Here is a 15,143-nt window from a genome sequence, read left to right as displayed (position 1 = left end):
GTGATCTGCCTGCCTCTATCTTCCAAAGTGCTGGGATTACAGGCATGAGCCACTGCTCTTGGCCTATAAGCGTATTTTCATTATTAGATGTAACTGTTTCCTAAGGAAAGGAAGAGCCTACGGATGAAGCAGATGAACCAAGAGACCTGGAAAATGTAAACACTCATATAAACATTCGACAATGAAAGAAATACACTGGTGAGCCTCCATTTGGCTCATGTGTGATTCTGCATAGTGTACATATTTTTTCATGAGTAAGAAAGTAAAGAATGATTATAAAAGTGTTGTTGGTTCTGGAATATACCACCATATTTCCTGAGCACAACAGGTGTTTTTAAAAACCTAGAGAAACAAATTGAGTGATAGATCAAAACCATCATCCACCAAAGAGTCCCTAAGCCAGCAAACACACAAACCCACTAATGACTCCACTGAGGGTTGGGTAATTAGGCGATTGTGCTTCAGATGCTCTCTATCATACACAAGCCCTCAGTGGATTGTTATGCTGTGTATGTTTGCATGATATTTGGAGAAATCGGTTGGGATTTTTGCATAGGTTCATATTATGTGTTAAATGCTTATGTCCCCCCTGAAATGCATACACTAAAGCTCTAACCTTTAGTGTGGCTGTTTTTAGAGCTGGGGCCTCTAAGGAAGGAACTAATGTTAAGTGAGGTGGAAAGGATGGGGACCTGATCTGATAGGATTAGTGTGTTCATAAGAAAAGACACTGGAGCTCTTTCTCTCTCTCTCTGCACCACGTGAGGACACAGTGAGAAGGCAGCCATTGTGACTCAAGGGGAGAGCCCCCCCATCCTGATACCAACCCTGGCACCTGGATCTTGGACTTCTTAGCTTTCAGAACTGAAAGAAAATAGATTTCTGTTGTTTAAGGCACTCCGTCTGTGGTATTTTGTTATAGCAGCTTGAAACAATTAGGAATGCATTATGTTTCCCACTTAAAAAAAGGAGAATATAGTCCCTCACTATACAAAATTTACTAATACTTCAGACATGGATTAGATTTTATACTGAGGCATACCTATCTATAAAAATGTAAAGACCTGGCCACAATGACATCTAGTATTAATGAATAATTCTCAGGTCCTGGGCACTGTGCTAAGCCTTTAACATGGCGTAATTCATTTGTACTTAAACAGGCTTATAGATTAGACACATTTCTTTGTTATAATTAATGCTAGTTTACAGAGGAAATCCAAGAGAGAAGCTGAATAACTGGGGTTACATTTCTTGGCTTGGGTAATGAATGGCTAGACAGACATTAGTTTTTAACATTATTTTTAAAGTGCATATGTACATTTATGTACACACTTTTGTGCTTTCTGAATTTCAACATAAAAAAATAAAAAGAGAAAAGCCAGAATCAGAGGATTACCTAAGGCTGCAAAACAGTTTGTGATGCAGCCAAGGTTAGAGAAATGTCTTTGTGATTCCTTGTTCCATTGTCTTAATGAGGTGACTTCATCCATTTGTACTGCTATAACAAAATACCTGGGACTGAATAATTTCTAAACTATAGAAATTGATTTCTCATGGTTCTAGAGGCTGGGAAGTCCAAGACCAAGCCCGGGCTGACCCAGTGTCTGGCCAAGGTCTGCTGCTCATAGATAGTGCCATCTAGATGCCCTCACATGAAAGGGCAAGAAGGGCTAAGCTGGTTCCCTTCAGTCCTTTCATAAGGTACTAATCCATTCACAAGGGTGGAGCCCTCCTGATTTAGTCACTTTTCAGGAAGAAGTAATTGATACCTCTTTCTACCACCACAGTGGGGATTAAGTTTCAACATGAAACTTACAGGGGATGCACATCCAAATCATAGCACCAGTATCTCAAATAGTGACATCACATGTTACTATTAGCCCACTAGGAGCATGTTTTAAGAAGCAGAAGCAACGTACACTATCTGCCAAGATCTCGCCCTTCCATCCTGCTAGAAGCCTTTCTTATCCCTTATTAGGGCCCCAAGTTTGTGGTATCAGTCTCAGATCCCAGTGTGGCCCTTTGACCACCAGCCCAGCCAGGAAGCCCGTAGGCTGTCTCTGGAGACCAGGCACTTTGCTGGAAGTGAAGAAACAGCTAGAAGAAAGAAAACCTTCTAGTTCACCAGGAGAGATCACCTTTATTCTGGGTCTAAGAGGAAATTGCTTGCCAAGGCTCTTAGGTATCAGGTCACTGGGCCATATGATAAACTTTGTCCATCACAGCAGTAGTTAAAAGAATGTTTTATCTGAGCTCTATTTTAAAAAATTTCCAGGTTATGCCCTTAAAAGGACAAGAGGTTTAGGTGATGAGTTCACCAAAATCTCGTAAGTCACCACTAAATAACTTACTAATGTAACCAAACACTACCTATTCCCCCAAAAACCTTTGGAAACAAAAAACTTTTTAAAACACACAAAAATATAGTTATAATGAAAAAAATGAAAAAAGGTTGCCTTTTGCTCACCCTCCCTATCTTCCCTGAATTCCCACTGGCTAGAATGGAGATGTGATGGCTAGGCTTGAAACAGCCATATTCAAACTTAAGGTAGCAGCCAAATATTGAGGAGACCAAGCAGCAAAGACAGGAGACAGGATTTCAACTGCACAACTCAGCTGGGGCCACCAAACTAAATATTAACAGAAGAGAGAAGTTAACTTTGGCAGCATCATCACCATCACCACAACCATTGTCACCATCATCGATGTCACCATCAGTGTCCTCGGTGTCACCACCAAGACCATCATCATTCTCAATTCTCACCATCATCATTACAATCCACTCTCACCACCTTCACTCACCATGACCATCTCCATCCTATTTAGCATCATCACCGTCACCATCATCCCTTTTATCATCACATTCATGATGACCAACCAAAGTCATCATGAATGATGTCACCGGCCTCGTCACTGCCCTCTTCATTATCATCATCACAATCACTATCAGCATCTTCATTACCATCAACAGCAGTTTTGCCATCACTATTCTTACTCGTGGAATGACTCTCACAGTTCATGGACTGTCAGGTCAGAATCCCAAGAGGAAATGACGCCCACTAAAGAAAAACTGCTGCCGCTGCTCCTGCTACTGTTCTCACCACCACCACTGCGATTATTACTGTTGCTGCTCCTGCTCCTGTTATTGTTGCTGATGTTGCTACAGTGAGCCCTCTATCCATTCTGTGGGTTCTGCATTCATGGAGTCAATCAACTACACAATGAAAATATTTGGAGACAGACATTCCACAAAATTGGCTGGGCACGGTGGCCCACGACAATAATCCCAGCACTCTGGGAGGCTGAGGTGGGAGGATCACTTGTGGTCAGGAGGTCAAGATCAGCCCGGCCAACATGCTGAAACCCTGTTGCTACCAAAAAATACAAAAAGTAGCTGGCTATAGTGGAATGTGCCTGTAGTCCCAGCTACTCGGAAAGCTGAGGTGGGATAATCGCTTGAACCTGGGAGGTGGAGGTTGCACTGAGGCAATATTGCACCACTGCACTCCAGCCTGGATGGCAGAGCGAGTCGCTGTCAAAAAAAAATTCCACAAAGTCCCAAAAAGCAAAACTTGAATTTGCCAAGTGCTGAGTACTACCTTCAACCCACGTGAATGAACTGTCGTGTAGGCAATGTATTAGGTATTATACGTAATTTAGAGATTATTTGAAGTATATGGGAGAATACACATAGATTATGTATTAGGGTTCTCTTGGGGGGCAGAACCAATAGGAGACATAGATATAGAGTTTTTTAAGTATTAATTTATAGGATCCCAAGGTCCCACAATAGGCTGTCTGCAAGCTGAAGAGCAAGGAGAGGCAGTCCGAGTCCCAGAACTGAAGAACATGGAGTCAGGTGTTCAAGGCCAGGAAGCCTGCAGCATGGGAGAAAGATGTAGGCTGGAAGTCCAGGCCCGTCTCATCACTTCATGTTTTTCTGCCTGCTTTGTATTTGATGGAGGCTGATTAGGTGGTGCCCACCCAATTAAGGGCGGGTTTGCCTGCCCCAGCCCACTGACTCAAATGTTGATCTCCTCTGGGAATACCCTCACAGATACACCCAGGATCAATATTGCATCCTTAATCCAATCAAGTTGACACTCAGTATTAACCATTATAAGTCCACCCCTTGTCAACTTAAACCTATACACATCTCCCGAGACCATACATAATCCTCAAGTAAAGACAATAATGAGGTCATAATTATGCCTAACATAATAAAACTGTTCTTTGTACAATCAGAAATTCACCAATCCCCAACCCAAATACTATCGCATAAAGTTAACAATACTTACATGCTGATATAAAGCCAATAAATCTGATGTCAAATGAAGGAAAAGGAGATAAAATGAAAATATTTTCTTAGTACAAGTGTATACATGTACAAACATGTTTTTAACAAAAGAAGGAGGAAATACTCATGACAATTATAGTCCTTGTTTCTGAAGCTGGCCAGCTGGTCGTAGCTGGTATTGATGACTACCTTCTTTTACCACCCATTCTGTATTAGCTTTGCCTTCAGCAAGCACCTCAGCAGGTTGTGGGTTTTTCTTTCCTGGTGGAGTGACCCAAACCTTCATTCCTGAAGGGTCTGGGACATTCGCAGTCCTGCCTGGATTGGGCTGTTGTAGTTTTCCATTGACCTTACTCACAGGGCATGGGAATAATACTAAGAGATACCTTAATGGATCTCCTGTATTCCACGCATGCTCTTCCTTACCTCCATTATGGAGTAGTAGACTGATTTCATCTTGATAATCTGGGTCAATCATCCCAGGCAACACTGGAACTCCCTTCTTAGCCTGTTGACTTAAAGGTAGGAGGAGCCCAAGTGTCCAGGTGGCAATCTCAACTCCCAGTTTAATGAAATCATTGTGTCTCCTGGTGGCAGTATTCCTCCCTCTGGAACTAAGACCTCTAGGCCAGCAGAACGTAATATCATGGGATCAGGAAGCAAAAATTTTGCTAATGGATCACTAGGGGTGATGGTGAGTGGTGCCACTTCCACTTCCACCCCTTCATTCCTAGACCCGTTAATCTGGGCTATCGAAGAAATAGTACAATATATTGGATGCTGATTCGGAGCATGCACGACCTTCTGGAGAACTTTGCCCCAGCCCTGCAAAGTATTGTCATCTAGTTGGTGCTGTAACTATGACTTCAGAAGGCCATTCCACCGTTCTATCAATCCAGCTGCTTCAAGATGGTAGTTTTGGGGGAAGCATTGTGTGCAGGTTAGGCAAACCCATATCCAGAGTAAGTGTCTGTTCCAGTGAGGACAGACCTTTGCCCTTTCCATAGCGGAAGAGGTCCAATATAATTAACCTGCTACAGGTAGCTGGTTGATCACCCCAAGGAATGGTGCCATATCAAGAGCTCACTGTTGGTCTCCACTGTTGGCAAATTGGACACTCTGCAGTGGCCATAGCCAGGCAGGTCAGCCTTGGTGAGTGGAAGTCCATGTTGCTGAGCACATGCACAACTTCCATTCCTGCCACCACGGCCACTTTGTTCATGGGCCCATGGGGTGATGACAGGCACGGGTGGGGAAAGAGGTGGTGTCCACAGAACGAGTCATCCTATCCTCTTGATTATTAAAATCCTCCTCCACTGAGGTCACCCACTGGTGAGCACTCACATGAGATGCAAATATCTTCACAGTTTTTGACCACTCAGAGAGGTCCATCTGCATCCTCTTCCCCCAATTTTTTTGGCATCAATTTTCCAATCATGCTTCTTCTGAGTCCCTGATCATCCGGCCAAACTATTGTCTGCAGCCCATGAATCAGAATGTAATCGCACATCTGGCCATTTCTCCTTCCATGAAAAGTGTTCAGCCAGGTGCACTGCCCGAAGTTCTGCCCACTGGGAAGATTTCCCTTCACCGCTGTCCTTCAGGGATGTCCTAGGAAGGGGCTGTAGTGCTGCAGCTGTCCGCTTTTGGGTGGTTCCTGCACATCACGCAGAACCATCTGTGAACCAGGCCCTAGTCTTCTCTTCCTCTGTCAACTGATCATAGGGAACTGCCCATGAGGCCATCAGTGCAGGCTGGGGGAGAGAAGGTAGGGTGGCAGGAGTGGAGACCATGGGCATTTCAGCCACTTCCTCATGTAACTTACTTGTGTCTTCAGGACCTGCTCAAGTCCAATCACATATATACCACGCTTCCATTTGACGATGGGATGCTGCTGTGCATGGTCCACTTTATAGCTAGATGGGTCAGAAAGCACCCACTTCATGATAGGAAATACAGGGCACATGGTGACTTGATGACCTGTAGTCAAATGTTCAGTTTCCACCAAAGCCCAGTAGCAGGCCAATAGCTGTCTCTCAAAAAGAGAGTAGTTATCTGCAGAAGATGGCAGTGCCCTGCTCTAAAATCCTAGGGGCCTCTGCTGTGATTCACCTATGGGGGCCTGCCAAAGGCTCCAGACAGCAACCCTATCTGCCGCTGACACCTCAAGCACCATTGGATCTGCTGGGTCACATGGCCCAAGTTGCACAGCAGCCTGGACTGTTGCAGAGCCTTCTCCTGTTCTGGACCCTTCTCAAAGCTGGCAGCCTTTCAGGTCACTTAATAAATGAGCCAGAGTATCACACCCAAATAAGGAACATGAGGAACCTGTTGCCTTGAAAATCCAAATAGGCCACTAGGCGTCATGCCTCTTTCTTGGTTGTCGGAGGGGCCAAATGCAGCAACTTATCCTTCACCTTAGAAGGAGCGTCTTGACAGGCCCCACACCACCAGACCCCTAGAAAGTTTACCGAGGTAGAGGGTTCCTGAATTTCAGTCGGATTTATTTCCCATCCTCTGGCATGCAAATATCTCACCAATAAGTCCAGTGTCTTTGCCGCTTCTTGCTCACTGAATCCAATCAGCATAATGTCATCACTGCAATGGACCAGTGTGATATGTCGAGGAAGCGAAAAGTTATCAAAGTCTCTCGGAATAAGATTACGATACAAAGCCAGAGAGTCGATATGCCCCTGAGGTAGGACAGTGGAGGTATATTGCTGACCTTGCCAGTTGAAGGCAAATTGCTTCTTGTGGGCCTTATGGACAGGAATGGAGAAAAAGGCATTTCCCAGTCAATGGCTGCAGACCAGTTAAGGGGAGATGTGTTAATCTGCTCAAGCAATGAGACCGCATCTGGTACAGCAGCTGCAACTGGAGTCATCACTTGGTTAAGCTTACAATCATCCACTGTCATTTTCTGAGATCCTTCTGTCTTCTGTAGAGGCCAAGTAGGAAAGTTGAAAGGGGATGTGGTGGGAATCCCCACCCTTGAGTCTTTCAAGTCCTTTATGGTGGCACTAATCTTCACAGTCCCTCCAGGGATAGGATATTGTTTTTGATTTACTATTTTTCTAGGTAGAGGCAGCTCTAATGGCTTCTTTTTGACCTTTCCCACCACAATGGCCCTCAATCAACCAGTCAGGGAGCCAACGTGGGGGTTCTGCCGGCTGCTGAGTATGTCTATACCAATTATGCATTCTGGCACTGGGGAAATGACCACAGGAGGAGTCTGGGGACCCACCGGACCCACTGTAAGCCGGATGTGAGCTAAAACTTTATTCATTACCTGACCTCCATTAGCCCCTACTTTAACTGGAGGACCATAACAATATTTTTGGTTCCCTAGAGTCAATGTCAGCTCAGAGCCAGTGTCCAGTAATCCCTGAAATATCTGATCATTTCCTTTTCCCCAATGCACAATTACCCTGGTAAAATGCCAGAGGTCTCCTTAGGGAAGGATGGGAGAAAGATTTACTGCATAATTGTGGTTAATGTGGTGGGGTCCTTCCTCAAAGGGACCTGGTCTTCCCTTCATTCAAGGGATTTTGGATCTATAAACTGGCTTGGTCTGTAAATCAAGTTGGGAAATTGATTGAGGGGCCATGATTCTGTTTTTATAATTCAAATTAGCCTTTTGTCCATTCGACCTAGAAGTTTTCTGTTTGTGTAATTTAAGTAGTAATCAGTAGGCTTCCTATCAATTTCATTTCAAGGACCACCCTGGTTAATTAGCCAATGCCAGAGCTCTACATGAGTCAGACTATTCTGATTGCTGCTTTGCCTCTGCTGTCCATCACGGTAACCATGCCCACCTTGCCACCTTGCCTTTGATAGTTGAGTGCTGCCACTTGGCCCCTGTCAGCTCGGGATCCAGTTATTCCCATTGCATTTAAGTCTTGTAGTTGAGTGACTGCAGTTCCCATCGTTAGCTATGACATGCAGAGAAGAACAACTACAGGGCTCTCCAAAGATGCAGGTGCTGCCCTCACAAATCTATTTCACAAGGCATTGGTCAAGGGTATATTTTCTTAACCCATCCAGCTGGGATGAGTAGGCCTAAAGTGACTGATTCACTCCACTATCCCCATCTACCTTAGCCTTTGGATTCCTTCCTCCACATTAAACCAAGTGAGATCAGGCATTTCCACCCTTCTCTTCCTCTCTTTCTCTCCCCATCCCTCTCCCTCTTCTCTCTCTCCCCCTTCTCCTCCTCCCTCCCTCTCTCCTCCCCTCCCTTCCTCCTTTCCTCTGCTTCTCTTTCTCCCTCTCTCTCTCCCTCCCCCTCTCTCTCTCTCCCTTCCTCTCTCTCCCCTTCTCTCAAGAAGCCCTCTCTCTCTCCCCCCCTCCTCCCCTCCTTCTTGTCCCTTCCCTTTCTCTCTCTCCCTGTCCCTCTCCCCCATGCCTCTCTCCCCCCTCCCTCTCTCTCCCTGCCTTCTTTTCTCTTCCTCTCCCTTCAAAAGAAAACAAAAGAGATCAGGCATTTCCAGCTCACTCACAGTGGGCCATCTTTTAATCCATAGTTCAGCTAACCAAGCAAATAGACTATTAGAATCTTTTTGAACTTCCCAAGCTGAAACATTAAATGCAGGGTTCCTACTTAGGGCCCAAATCAATAAATTCAGCCTGATCCAACTCTGTGTTCTTCTACCATTATCTCACACCTTTAATATCCACTCTCATGACTGTTCTCCAGACTGCTGTTCAAATAAATTAGAGAACTCAAACAGTTCTTTTTGAGTGTAGCACACCACCTCATGGGTCACACTCTCAGCCTCACCTCTAGGGGCCTGCCAGGACTTTACTTATAGGTCTAGAAGCAAACAGAGGTGTTAGGGGTGGCTCCTGAGGAAAATCATCATTATCTTGCCTGGCAACTGCCTCAGGGGAGGCCATCACTGCTGCCTCAGGCAGTGCAGGGTTTATCTCCCCAGACGAAGGTGGAAAGGCTGATGGCAGCATGGGTCTGGGAGGGAATGTTGCCACTCTACTGGGGAAGGGGCGGCTGTTCCTTCTGGCAAAAAAGTTCATCAGAGTTTACAAACTCAGTGTCCCTGGCTTCATGAGGTTCCTCCCACATGTCCCCATTCCAAGTTGCAGGGTCCAATATTTTCCAGCCAATGCCCTCACTTTAACAGTAGACACCTGTCGAGGCTGTGCATGCACCTTTCACTGCAGGTCAGCCACTCACAGGATAAGAGCTTGTGTCTTGTTTCCATAATTTCTGCTCTTTCTCTGCAGGAGATAAGACTCTCACTCAGGGCAATCCTAGCAGATTTGAAGCTCAGTGTCTGCTTCTGAAGCTGGGAGACAGAATCCCTGAGTTCATCATTTTCTTTAATCACTTTGTCCACTAAACAACCAACCAGCTTCATTATGTTCCTTGGTTCTCCATATATGGTCAAAAGTATTAAGTATAGAGTCACTAAACTCCTTTACTCTCAAGAATGGTGAATCAGGAGTGTCAAATGCATTTATTCTGCATAACTCTCTAGACAGTTTCTGCCAAGGACTATCAGTATTCTCTCTCTCTCTCTGTATATATACACATCAATGTTCTATATACATATATATAGAATATATATACATAGGATATATAATATTATATACAATTTTATATATGTAATTATCCTAGTAGGATGTATATAATTATATATATTATGTATGCTATGTATATATATAGGATATATCTATAATATTAGTATATATTATATATACTAATATATATATAAAGAATTGATTAATTATTAACTTATATGATCACAAGTCACTTAATAGGCCATCTGCAACCTAAGGAGCAAGGAGAGCCAGTCCAAGTCCCAAACTGAAGAACTTGGGAGTCCGATGTTCGAGGGCAGGAAGCATCAAGCACAGGAGAAAGACGTAGTCCGGGAGGCTAGGCCTGTCTTGTTGTCTCACATTTTTCTCCTGCTTTATATTTGCTGGCAGCTGATTAGATGGTGCCCACCTGATTAAGGGTGGTTCTGCCTTCCCCAGCCCACTGACTTCCTCACAGACACACCCAGGATCAATACTGCATTCTTCAATTCACTCAAGTTGACAGTATTAACCATGGCAGGTTATATGCAAATATTATACCATTTAATATAAAGATCTTGAACATCAGCAGACTTGGGTATCTGGTGGGGGATGGGGGACGTTCTGGAAGTGTTCCTCCATGAAAATCAAGGAGACACAGTACTTAATAGTTTTTCAGCACTCCCTGTGTGTCAGGCATTCTGCTAAGATCTTACCCTTGAAGACTCCATTCTACAGATTAAAAAAAAGGAAGCATAGAGAATTATAAAGGGTCTCAATCCCTTGCTCATGGTCAAACAGCTGAGAAGTGCTAGGAGCAGTGTTTGAACGTGGGCAAGCTGACTCCAGAGTCCTATTACCTTTGACAGAGAACAGACGTTTGGTTGCCAGCCTGCTACCTCCCCCAGAGAAGTGTGCCAATCAGCTCTCAGCAGGTAGCTTGGAGACGATAGGCCTATCCTTTTTGAGTAGCACTTTTCTCATGCATAAAATGGAGGCAGTAAAAAGAGTAGTTTTTTCCTGTGTCACAAAACTGAAAATGGTATGTGTGCAGTCCTTGTTATAAAATTTAGCATGTAGCAGTTATCTAATAAACATCAGATTATATTACTATAATAATTAGAAATAATGGACAGAGCCCCCTCTCTCTGGCCAAGGATGTGAACAGAAGTGATATCTGTAGCTTCTGAGTCACATCCTTAAAGAGGTAAAGGAGGTGAGGAGATAGAGGGAACCCTTCTCTTTCCTCTCCATTTCCATTGCCTGGAATGCAGACCCAACAGACAAACTGGCCAGCTTTCCTGAACTGGATAAAACTGCATGTTGGGGATGATGGAAAATCATAATAGAATGTCTGGGTCCTTGACAACATTGAGCAGCCATGCCAGAGAGAGAGAGATTTGCTCAAGCCACTGAATTTGGAGTCTTCTGTTAACAACAGACTAATCTACATCCTTGCAGTTTCTCTTGCTTTCATTTGGTTTACGTAGATTCGGAGAGTGACCTCTTTCCTAAACTCATATTCAAAGTCTAGGGAGCCTTGACTCTAATCCTCATCGCCCAAACCAAAACCTCCATGTTTTACTCTGTGGCTATTTCTCAACAAGTTACCTCCCCCTCTTTGAGCCACCCCTACCTCACCTGTAAAATAGGAAAAGTGAACTCAGCATCAGTGAAGAAAAGTGCAGATGAGTGAGATCACAGGTCAAGGGCTTTCAGCTTTACGAGAAGAATGAAATTTAATAACAGATAATGAGGAGGATAATGGTGATAGAAATGGTTTGGTTGTGATGATATAGATTGTAATGGAGATAGAGATCTGCTGTTTCTGATGGTGATGGCCTTGGTGATGGAGGAAATAGTGATAGATGGCTGTAATAGTTGTGATGAGAATGACAATGGTGGTGTTGCTAGTGACACTGATGGTGGGAGAGACGGTGATAACACTAACGCAATGATAACAATGCTGATGAAGGTATCTAATGAGAATTTGATAGTGGTTGCTATGGTGATGATGATGGAAATAATGGTTGCTATGGTGATGATGGTGAAGATGCTGGTTGCTATAGTGATCATGGTGGTGATGACTGTAATGATGAGAAGGGTGGTGAAGTGTGATGGTGAGTTAGTGAGAGGTCATTATGGTGACGATGATGATGGGAGTAGTGATAGTGATGATTGTATTGCTGATGATGGTGGTGATCATGGTGACAATAATGGTAATGCGAGGATGGCATTGACATTGGAAGTGTTAATAGCGATATCGATGGGAGCTCTTTTAATGGCTGGATACAGAATTGGGAATAACTTTTCCCTGATCATGGATCACTGTTTCTTGATGAGATGACACTCAGATTTATAATTCCAGATCTGATCTGTTCAACAGTTCCTGGACTCATATATGCATTTTTATGTCTCATCTCTTCTCATGCAATTACATGTGGAACTCTTATTCCCCTTGGCCTCCCCCCGACACCTGTTCCTCCTGCCCTCCTTATCTAAGTGAGTCACAGCACCATTCAGCCAGCACAAATTCTAGGACATACCCCTGGTTCCTTCCTATGAAATATCTCCTCCACCAGCCCCGATTTCCAGCCCATCAGGAAGCCCAGGCACCTCTACCTCCAAACACATCTGACTCTTTCCATTGCCTCTGACCTGCATCACTTCCACCCTCTCGCTCCAAGTCACCATTATCTCCTTCCTGGTTTAATGCAATCATCTCCTAACTGGACAACTCAACTCCAGGCTTTCAGTCTTTTTTCTTGTTACTTTTTATTTTTGGAGATAAGATCTCACTCTGTTGTCTGGGCAGGAGTACAGTAAGCGGGATCACGGCTTACCGCAGCCAGCCTCGAACTCCTGGGCTCAAGTGACCCTCCCATCTCAGGCTCCTGAGTAGCTGAAACTACAAGCATGCCACCACACCCAACTAATTTCAATTTTTTTTCTAGAGACAGGGTCTTGCTATGTTGCTCAGGCTGGTCTTGAACTCCTGAACTCAAGTGATCCTCTCTCCTGGGTCTCCCTAAGAGCTGGGATTACAGCGTAAACCACCACACTCAGCCCAGCTTTCACTCTTGCCACCCTACAATCTTTCTCCCCTCAGCAATCAGAGTAATACTTTGCAAATGCAAATCAGACCCTGTTGTGTTTCTGCCCCAAACTTTCTTAAAGTGTTTTGTTGCCCTGGACAAAAAAATCTAAACTTTATTTTTTATGTTATTTTATTTTTATCAAGCACGAGCTCTAACCCCTGCCCAGTTCTCTGACCTCCTCTCACGGTTCAGTCACAATTTCTGTTTCTCTAATGTCTCAAAGCACCTTCCCACCTCGGGGCCGTCGCATCTGCCATTCCCTCTGCCAGAAACACTCAGTTCCCAGATCTGCACAGCCAGTGGCAGTGTAAGAATTCAGACCAGCTGGGCTGGCCTCTCTCAGCACATTGCCTTGCTTTATCTGCCCCATAATATTTATCACCATCTTCATCTTATTTACTTATTAGGTCATTATTAGACTCCCCTACCAAGAGTGTGAGCTTCGTAAGAGCAGGACCTATGTTCTTGTTTCCCACTACATCCCCAGCATCAAGGACAGTGACTGGCACATAGTAGGTATTCTATGAATGGCTGTGAATAAATTGGTTGGCTCGTGAGACAAATTAGAAACATACCTCACCCCAAGTAAATTAAAAATGAAGCTTATGGCCACATGATCTCCTCAGTGAACACAAGTCATCCTTTCCCCCTTGCCTTTGTGCCCTCCACTCCCTCCCCAGTTCAGCACCCCAAATCTGATCACAGCTTCTGGTTTGAGTTCCTTGCTCCACCCCTGGAGTAACCATTGCAACACATAAATCTATTTTTTTTCTACTTCTTCACCTTCCCAAGATGCCAAGAGGAACAAAGGGTAAGAGGGAAAAGGTGGCCCCCGCCCCTACTGTCATGGAGAAGCAGGAGGACAAGAAAGTGGTGAATCCCCCATTTAAGTAAAGGCCTAGGAATTTTGGCATTGGACATCCAGCCCAGCAGTGATCTCAGCCGCTTTGTGAAATGGCCCTGCTATATCAGGTTGCAGTGGCAGAGAGCTTTTCTCTCTAAGCGACTCCTGTGATTATTAACCAGTTCACCCTGGTCCAGGCCCTGGACCACCAAACAGCTACTCAGCTGCTTACGCTGACCCACAAGTACAGACCAGAGACAAAGCAAGAGAAGAAAGCTGACAGCAAAGGGGACATCCTCACTAAGAGACACCTGTCTTTCGAGCAGGAGTCAACACCATCACCACCTTGGTGGAGAACAAGAAGTCTCAGTTGGTGATGATTGTACACGATGCGGATCCCGTTGAGCTTGTTGTCTTTCTGCCTGCCCTGTGTCGTAAAATGGGGGTCCCTGATTGCATCACCAGGGGGAAGGCAAGACTGGGAGGTCCAGTCCACAGGAAGACCCTCACCACTGTTGCCTTCACACAGGTTAAGTCAGAAGACAAAGGACCTTTGGCTAAGCCGGTGCAGGACCAATTACAAGGGCAGATGTTGATAAGATCTCTCATCACTGGGGAGGCAGTGTCCTGGGTTCCAAATCTGTGGCTTACATTGCCAAGTTGGAAAAGGCAAAGGTTAATGAACTTGCCACTTAACTGGATTAAATGTACACTTTTGTTTTCTGTACGTAAAAATAATTAAAGTATCACAAATTCTCCTTCAAAAAGAATTTTCCCTCTTCCCTGCTTAAGACCCATCAATGTCCTGTATGCACCGATTTCCACACTGGGGTCACCAGCTTTTGACGGTTCCTTAGGTGTCCAGAGGAGGTGGGGAATGGGCAGAGCAAGTGTGGTTCCTAACCTCACATCCCCCTCAAGCCTACTGCTAGAGAAGCCTCACTTGTACCAGGTGTACAGAGAGACAGTATTACCTTGAGATGAAGGTCAAGGCTTCAAAGCCAGTCTGCTTGCATTCAAATCCTGATTCTGCATCTCTCAAGCTGTGTGACCTGGCCAGGTTACTCACCCTCTCTGATCATTAGTCCCTTTATCTGTATAGTGGAGCTAATGATGTACCTGCCTCCTAAGCGTTGTTGGGAGAAATGAATCAGTTTATTTGGGTAAGGCACTTAGGACCATGCCCAGTACATAGTGAGTGTTCACTATGTGTTGGCTATTATTGTCAATTTTTTTTTTTTTTTTTTTTTTTTTTTTTGAGACAGGGTCTCACTCTGTCACCAGGCTGGAGTGCAATGGTGCAATCTCACCTCACTGCAGCCTTGACCTCCAAGGCTCAAATAATCCTCCCACCTCAGCCTTCGGA

At 44.7% G+C, this 15,143-nt stretch overlaps 1 pseudogene; it reads left to right on the top strand.

Moving 5' to 3' along the window:
* Window positions 1-13,725: 13,725 nt before the first annotated feature.
* Window positions 13,726-14,473, top strand: LOC144577921 (large ribosomal subunit protein eL8 pseudogene; annotated as a pseudogene).
* Window positions 14,474-15,143: the final 670 nt, after the last annotated feature.

The sequence above is a fragment of the Callithrix jacchus genome, chromosome 10 (assembly GCF_049354715.1).
Source record: "Callithrix jacchus isolate 240 chromosome 10, calJac240_pri, whole genome shotgun sequence".
In the NCBI taxonomy this organism is placed as follows: domain Eukaryota; kingdom Metazoa; phylum Chordata; class Mammalia; order Primates; family Cebidae; genus Callithrix; species Callithrix jacchus.
The sequence above is the reverse complement of the archived record's forward strand: the minus strand, read 5'-3'. Positions and strand labels throughout refer to the sequence as shown.